This window comes from Elephantulus edwardii, unplaced genomic scaffold (genome assembly GCF_000299155.1).
Source record: "Elephantulus edwardii isolate Elephantulus edwardi_28Jun2011 unplaced genomic scaffold, EleEdw1.0 scaffold00200, whole genome shotgun sequence".
NCBI lineage: Eukaryota > Metazoa > Chordata > Mammalia > Macroscelidea > Macroscelididae > Elephantulus > Elephantulus edwardii.
Window position 1 is genome coordinate 2,729,744 of NW_006399950.1, and position 8,939 is coordinate 2,738,682.

Genomic DNA, 8,939 nt, shown 5'->3' on the forward strand with positions numbered 1-8,939 from the left:
AGGAGAGGCACCTGGGTGAGGTGAGAGAGACCTGAGGAGAGGCACCTGAGCGAGGAGAGGGAGTACAAAAATCCATCGCCCAAATGATCAACCCTCTCAGACGTGACCAATACGCCGAGCACTCGCCTCCCTGTCGTTTTGCTCACTGTCACTGTCATCCAGCCACTGCTGACCACTAGCAACCTGATAGTGGGCCTGGGGCAGGTAAGTCCTACAGGAAGGGGACTGCCAACTCTCAGCTCGGGTTGCTGGTGACTCGCACCGCCTTTTTTTGGGGGGGGGTGTTCTACGCTTTATGTCCTTTGCAAACACCTTCATTCTCACAGTCGCTTGTAGTTAGTCACATGCTTTCAGGTACGTCTGCCTCGCTCATGTGTCAGCTCTGAACAAGTAAATTTCATCTTTTCGAATTTGTCTATGAGCTCTTTTTAGAAGGACATTAAATATTTGGTTTTTTCAGAGCCTCGAGGGTTGATGGGAAGCAGTTCTCACTGGAGATGAACTTCAGGAGCCTTTCATTGTTCTTGGCGTCTTAGCTGTAGTTTTCCTTTTAGTTGGGCTTTTGTTTAATTGGGGAATTAAACCACAAGCTTCGATTTTGCTTTGCAGACTCTAGATTTTGTAGGCATTCATTGTTGGGTTTTGGCTTTATTGAAGCGTGAGGCAGGCAGCTTACCTTTGTGTGTCCTGAGGGCAGCGGTCTGCTCTGCGCTTAGCTTTCAGACACAAAGGCCAAGTGTGGAGTGCACTCTAACCGGGTGGGGGGGACGCCAGTGGGGAGAGGTGGCTGGTGGAGAGGGGCAGCTGGTGGTGGGGGGGAGGAGGCTGGTAGGTGAAAGGTGTACTTGATTTCGGCAAGGGCCAGGAAGCTGAGCGGAGGCCCTGTGGCTGCCTGAAGTTTGTTGGGCGTGTCAATCTCTGATGGAGCCACCTGTCTCCAGTTCTGTGGTTGAAGGGCCTTCTAAGGTCCTGGAGATTTCACATAACAAAAACAGCTTGTGTTTAGCCAAGGCCTAAAGGCACACAGCTTGTTCTCTTTTATGTGAGTTTTTCAGCACAAAGGGTGATGGGCAGTGTCTGTGCATTCTAAGGCAAGTAGTCACCTTCGAGACAGTAAGCCAATAGTTATTTTTCCCCTTTTGTTAGAAACAAAAATCCCTGTGCTAATTAGTAATAGAGAACCATGGAACATTTTATTTTGGATGAACAAATTTACATTTGAACAATTGGAATTTAATTTTCTTCCAAACCATCTGGACTGAATCATAATCCAGGCTTGTTTTTGCAACATGTTGTTTTGATTTTTGGTTTTGTGTTTTAAGGCAAGTGAAACCATTGACTGATTCTTAAACATAGTTAGCTGCTGAAACAGGCTTCTAGGTAACGGTGAAGATGGTGAGGAGGGAAGAGGGAGGGCATGGGGGGTGGGGATGTGCACAAGGCCTTTGCAGGAAGGTAAAGCCGAAAATCAACCTTGAGAAACATAGGGAGAGGACTACACATTTGGAAATGTGGCCACCATCTAACATGGAAATAAAAGTCCTTGCTTTCCTTTCTGGAATTCATGCCAGTTTGCTTTTTAACTATGTGCGTGCAGCTTAATTTTGTCCTTCCTGAAAGGTAGAACAAAAAACACATGTTCATCAAGGATCAATCAAATGTGAACATAAAGTGATAAAAAGCAGCTTGATTTTCTTTCCTTGAAAAAATAGAAAATGTTTATTCACTAAACATGAGACCAGATTATCTATTATTCACGGCAAACCTTTTCTGGAACAAAGTGAGGCGTAAATGATTTGTTTTGCATCATGGCATAATGTGTAAAAGGAGGAGCGAGGAGAGCACTGGAGAATGGGCATAATGTAGGTTAAGTGTGCAAAGGGACCCGGGCGGGAGAGGCAGAACTGAGGGAGAGGGAAGGTCGTGGCTGCTGCACTGCCGGCCACAGGCAGCATCTCACCGGCAGCCCCAGGCCACAGCCCGAGTGCTTCACGGGTCAGCCAGAAGTTGGTTCCCACTAGGCAGCCGCGGGTGATGAGTGACTTGTCAGTAAAAAGCTACTGTCTCTCTGTTGGCCTAGCCTGTTGCTAACCTGCAAGTACCGTAATTTTTAACATAGCCTAACATTTCCCAGTTAATTTTCCAGAAATCCTAGATTGTCTTTGTCTTTGAGCATTGAATATTCACTGAGGGTTTATTGCTTGCATTCCTTTGTGACAAAGTTTTGGTGAATAATTACTCTAACATTTAATAAGCACATCCTAACCGATGGCCTAGTGGTAAGAAGTTGTGCTGTCAACCCTATGGTGTACAGTTCAAATCCACCAGCTACTCCACGGGAGAGAGGTGAGCAGTCTGCTCTTAGGTGATTTCAAGTCTCTGAAAACCTGGTAAAGTGGGCACGTGGTCTCAGTCCACAGCTGCTCAGCTAGAGAAGGCTTGGCAACCTCCCGTGGATTTACTGCCTCGGAAAACCCTCTGGAGGGTCAGCTGTGAGTTGGTTCCCGCGCCACAGTACACTCCACGACCAAGGGAACATTGTATGGTCTAACTGCCAAGCAGGTGGTCACAGACAGAAACTGTAGGCTGTGGGATTGGAGGGGGGTCTTCACAATGAGAAGAAGTCTAAGCATGTTTATCTAAACAGTGTTCATTGCTTAACTTGTGAAATATACTTTGGGCCATCATTATAAAAATAGAAGGATAACTAGTAAACATGTGTTGGGATTCAAGGGGGGGAAGATGAGCAGGGGCGAAATTACAGGGTCGCACAATTTGATGGGTGGAAGGGGGGGAGGAAATGGGAAGATTCGTGGGGACCTGAAAAGACTGGGTAATGGTGGGAATAGTCTAATGATGATTAATTTGATAAAACATTTTGAGTCGGAATGATTGTATGAAACACAATGTGAATGAGGAATAGTGTGAAACATGATGTATATGAACTTTGTAAGCAAACCGACGTAAAACGTAAAAAAACCAACCCACTCAACCCTTTATTCTGGAGCAGCGTTACCCACAGAGTCCACTAGGTGGTAGCCTAGCTGTCTTTCTTCACTGCACTACAAACAATAAAATGTCACTTTTACTTAGATTGGACAAGAAGTTCTTTTCCTTTGAAAATGATGAGGAAATTCAAAACAAGTTAGTGGTTTAGTAATTGTGATGACAGATACTGGAGGAATGCTTTCTTTTGATGTGATATATTTTGGTTCACATTTACACAATATAAGAGAAATTTATGTTCAAAGCATGCATGACATAAATAGATGTGAAATCCCAGATGACTGCATGAATGTGTTTGACATAGATATGAAATACTGTCTAAAATACCGACATATACATAAAGAAGAAAGCTATTCTACACTTGGAGCATGTTAAAATTGGAGTTAAGATTTAGATATAGTTTTTTGTTTCATTGTTCTTAAAAAAGCCCAAGGCATGATTTGGATTCCTCCACTAGATCTGAGTGATGGTAGCATGGCAGTCACTGCACCTCTGTGGGCTTTGATATTATGCTTTCCCCCCGGGTCTTATGTTTTCATACAACAATAGCTGCTAAAATGCAACTTTACTCATTGTTGTTGTTTTGTACTGTAGTGGCGACTGGGTTTTCAGAGGCAGTCTGAAAGTTTTCAGAGGCAATGAATGACTGCCTTTTTCAGTCGCATGGGAGGAATTGCCCGTCCTTCTCCTGCTGAACAGCTGGTGGCCTCACAGTTTTAAGATATTTTTATCAATACTGATTGTTGCTGTTGTTGTTATGTGCGGTCGAGTTGCCTGTGACTCTGTGCAACAGTCCTAAATCCAGCTTTATCCTGTACCACTCTCACTGTCTCTGACATACATACCCCCATTACCCCAATCATGGAATCAATCCATCTCACCGAAGGTTTTCCTCTCCTGCGCTGTCCCTCCACCCTCCCATGCATGATGTCCTTCTCCAAGGACTGATCCTGCCTTGCAACATATCCAAAATATGTCAAATGAAGCTTCAGAATCCTTGCCTTCAAGGAGCAGCCTGGCTTCACCCTCTCCACGACAAACCTGTTCGTTTTCTTAGCAGTCCATGGTATATTCAATACTCTCCTCCAACACCACAGCTCAAAGGCATGCATCAATTCTTCTTCTGTCATCTCTAGTCATTGCTCAGCTTTCTGATGTATAGCATGAGAAGTATTTCTTTTTAACATTTGTTCCTTCAGGTATTAGCCCCTGCTGTATGCAGCCCTAACTGTTGGGTGTTATTTACAGGGTAGTTTAGCTCATGGAATAAGTAGAGGCTTTACATCAGACCTTTTACTCCATAAGGATTACACTCCAGGACAGCGGGTCTCAGTTAAGAGGGGAGGAAGTACAGGAATGGGCGAGGGAGGGGTGTATGCAGAGAGCGTGTCTCTCAGGACATCCTCAAGTCCAGGACAGAACAGGTGGGACTAAGGTATGTACTTCCTTGTAGACAAGGACTCTCTAGTCCTTTCCAGCTCTGGGCCTTTCCGTTTCCAAGCAGCATTTTATTGACGTGAAACCCTGCCCTTCACGAGTCCTGTGATGCTTTATGCCGTGGTGGCCCAATTCTGCTCCCTCCCTCCGTGATCCTATTTGCTCTTCCATGACGTTGACCTCATGGGACAGGCCTGAAGAGTGCATGAGACGGGAACTGCAGGAAGTGTTTTGGAAACAGCTCTGTAAGGGCTCAGCAGGTGGATTCTTCCGTTTGTCCCCTAGGAAGGTTGTCCGCCCTGACTGCCGCTTGCTCTGCCACTTTGAGCCTGTCACATCGTCTCTCCCCCTCCTCTCTCCTCCTCATCCCTGCCCCTGAGCTGTGTTTTCAGTCTGTTGGGTTCAGGCTTTGCTGGGGTCGACTTTGGGTTTAGACTACATGTGACCGTTACAGTGAAGGACTCGACAGAGCAGAGAAAGCTGCGGAATAACTAGACCAGCTCCTAAACTAGCCCAGAGCTGAGCCTCCTTTGCATCCTGCAGCTATAGGTCACGTGGGAGGTGGTAGACCCTACCCTGTCCTGGGTTCCCATCCACACAGACAGCTGTTCAGCGCAGCCGTGCTGTACTGTTGACACCCTCCTGCGTGCTCTTAGTTGATGCTTCATTCATTGCCTTCCTCCGTCAGTATTTGAAGTACTTCCTTGTCTTTTCTTGTAGCCTAAGAGTTCCGGAATCCAAACCTGTTACTTTGTTTTCTGATGTTCTGGGTGCAGAGGGTCTGATCTGCCAGCTGGCTAGTGTGCCATCTTACCTGAAAATCTCCAGTGTGGTTTTTATGTAAATATTTCTTGTCATGAAACCGTTTTGCCCAAACCAACCACAAAACCTCAGTGCCATCAAGTCAGAACGGACTCCGCTGACCCCCGGGAGGTTTTCAGAGGCAGTAAATGCCACAGGAGGAGATTGGCCATCTTTCTCCTGCACGACAGCTGGGTGTGAACAGTCTGCCTTTGCACTGACAGCCCAGCTCTACCCACTAGGCCACCAGAGCTCCACTTTTCATCCTGGAGTCGCCAGTGACGTTTTTATGTAAATATTTCTTCTGAAGACTTTTTCCTCAAAACCATTTTTTTTCTGAGTATTAAACATTTTATTTTTTTAAAAAATTTTTATCATTTGTTTGTGTGTGTGTACCATCAAATCAGATCTGACTGGTACAGGAGGAGATTGTTCCTTCTCCAGAAGAGCATTTGGTGGATTTGAACGGCACACCTCTGGGGTTGCAGTGTAGCTTCTTGCCACTAGGCCACCAGAGCTCGCCTAAACATTTTTTAATACATTCTTTTGGATATTGTTTTTTCTAGTAACAAAATCAACAAATATATATATAAATTGAGGTTTTTAGTGAAAGTTTATAGAGAACTTGGATTTTCATTCATTGTTGTACATTTTCCCCCCGCCTACCTATCTCAGTTTGCTTTTGTCTTTGAAAAAAAAATCTTTCATTGTTGTATAATCTCCCTACCCCCAAGTCCACTTTACTAAGCAGCTCTTATTCTGGACTATTGCCATGCAAATAATACCTAATCATATATCCTTTTAAGCAGTTCTATTCCTCATCTGTTTCAATGTACATTGTTTATTCCCTCTTAGTTTCCCCCCAACCCTCATGTCAGTCCTATTGTATAGCTGTGGCATTGTGTAGTATTTGTCCTTTTGTGACTGAGCTATTTCACTCAGCATAATGCCCTCCAGAGTCACACATTTGGGATACTGTTTTATGAGATCCTAGTTTTTCAGTGCTGCATAGTATTCCACAGCTTCTCTGTCCATTCATTTTTTTGATGGACACTTGGGTTGTTTCCACCTCTTTGCTACTGTGAACAATGCAGCAATAAGCATGGGTATGCATGTATCTGTTTGGGTGGCAGTTCTGATTTCTTTAGGAAAATCAACAAATACATTAAAGTATGTTTTTAAGTTGTGATTTCGTATTATATATAAAATACTATTACACTTCAAGACGAAACATTGGAAGCTTTGTTACTATGATTTTGATTGCTAAAAAGTTACTTTTCATTGTGCTAGGTGAGTGGCTGGAGTAAATAACCCTTTTGTTTTGTTTTTAATTAGTATCTCAGGGTTTTTGGTTGTGTAATCATATCTACTGGCATTTAATACATTGAAAATGAAAACAAGATGCTTTGAACAAAGCACTATTTAGTATACATGCGAACTGTCAGAGGGCTGATGTGTAACAGTGTAAGCGTGACGGTGGTGTAGCCTTTGGAAAGGTCTATGTGTAAGAGACGAACCCTTTCAAAAGGCTTTGCTCTAATGAAGATTGCTTCCCACCTTCCCAACCCCATTACTGGCAGCGCAGCGCTGCCCAGGTCACACTCAGAACCTTTGCACTTACTGTTCCGCACTCAGTGAAATGTGAATCCAGATGGCATAGTAACATCCTGGGTTTTGGAAATTCAGAATAAATGTATCTGTGTTTGAAAGTTTTTGGCTACAATACATAGGGTTATAAATATGTGTTAAGTATTACGATTTTCACCATAATGATAACTCTTTGAAAATTTTTTTTATTTGCTTATTGATACTGATAACATTGGCTTTTGAAATATTAATTATTTTGAATACTTAAGTCATGGAATTTATTTGCATCATTCTTTCCTCACTGATTAATGCATTTTGTCTTTTGAAAAGAGCAAGTGAGCTTTAGCAGAACAAGATTGCTATTCTGATGATGAGCTTTAAATGGTAATACAGTTGAGCGCTGTTTACATCCAGCTCTTAGAGAGGAAAGTGCACTAGTCATGGCTGTGTTGCGGGAAGGCAGGTGCTGTTCCATCTAAAAGGAAGCCCTGAGCCTTCGCACTGGCTCCTGCACGCCCTGGATGGTTGGCATTTTCTTCAGGATTAGGAAAAGCTTCCCGTCCTGATCATTATTAAGGAGGTTTCTGCTTTGTTTTCCTGTAGATTCATAAAACTCATGTTTGTAATAAAAAAAGTGTATCTTAACTGTATCATCTTTTTATTATGAATATTTGTTTTTAATATTTTATTATGAAGTCTTGCACTTAGAAATAAGAAAAAGTTGCTCAGTTATTACTTCCATAAAATTACCGTAAGCTGGCAATAAAGTTAAAGAAAAAACTGAATTCAGGAACAGGTGTACCTGTGTATTTGGGAGTAATGACTGGCTGGTGACTCTTTCAAGGTGTCTTGTAATGAATTTTTCCTTCTCTACACAGTGACATAGGACAAACTGAGGGGTACTGCTAAAGTTTAACCAGGTTAATTAACTAAGTTGTAATTGATATTGTCGGTATTTTTCTCCTTATTACGGTCACAGTATTTAACAAGAAGTTTGGAAGTAATTCAGTTCCGGCACAGAGTGGATGAATGTTATCTCTGCCTTTTGCATTTGCTGTTCTTCTGTCACATCGTGGTACTGTGGTGACTTGCGTGTTGCTATTCAGATACAGAATGGATGGTCACCCATTGACGACAGATTTCAGTGGAGTTACCAGACTAAGGTTCGAAGCGGGACCAGCCATCCACTTCAGAAGTACTGAGCTCGTGAAGATCCTGTGAATAAGAGCAGAACATTGTCTGACCTAGTGCTGGGAGATGAAGCCTTCAGGTTGGCAGTTATTTAAAATATGCCTGGGGAAGATCTGCCTCCTCGTAGAGTCTCCCTCAATCACATGGATGGAGTAAAACTTTCACTCAGTGAAGGACCTTCATTTGTTCGTTTAGCATGACTCAAAATGAGGAGAAACAGATGCATGAATCCATTAACGATTTGGACATGGAGTGCACGAGGCATGAATGTAGAAATGCTGCAAGTTGTCAGAAGTGAAATGAAATGTACAAAGATTGAGATGATAGGTGTTAGTGAGCTGAAAGGATGGGTGCTGACCACTATAAAGTGGACAGTCGTATGCCCTGCAGCACCGTAAACGTCAAACTGAAAGGAAACGGCATTACGTGTGTTCTCAAATAGTGCATTTCAGCATCTGTCCCGAAGGAAAATGCTGTCAGGATTAAAAAGAAGACATACGAATATGACCGTGACTCAACTATCACATCAACCACCAACACCTGAGGGGAAGAAATGGAGAGCTTCTGCCAGCTTTTGTAGTCAGAAATTAACTGAGCATGCAATCAAATGCATCAATAATAATTGGTGGTTGCAGTGCAAAAAAATAGACGGATGGTTGGAAAATAGAATCTTGGTAATAGAAATAGAGCCAGAGGGTACATGACAGATTTTGTACAGTCAGTGGCTTATTCATTTCTAGTGTCTTTTTAAAATACATAAGCAGGGATTATACACATTGACCTTCCCAGAAGGAATGCACATGGATAAAATTGACTTCTTTGTGGGAAGAAACAGTGAAGAGCTCAGTATCCTGAATTATAACAAAGGCAGGGGCTAACTGTGGAGTTGACCAGCAGGTACTCTTTTTTTTTTTTTT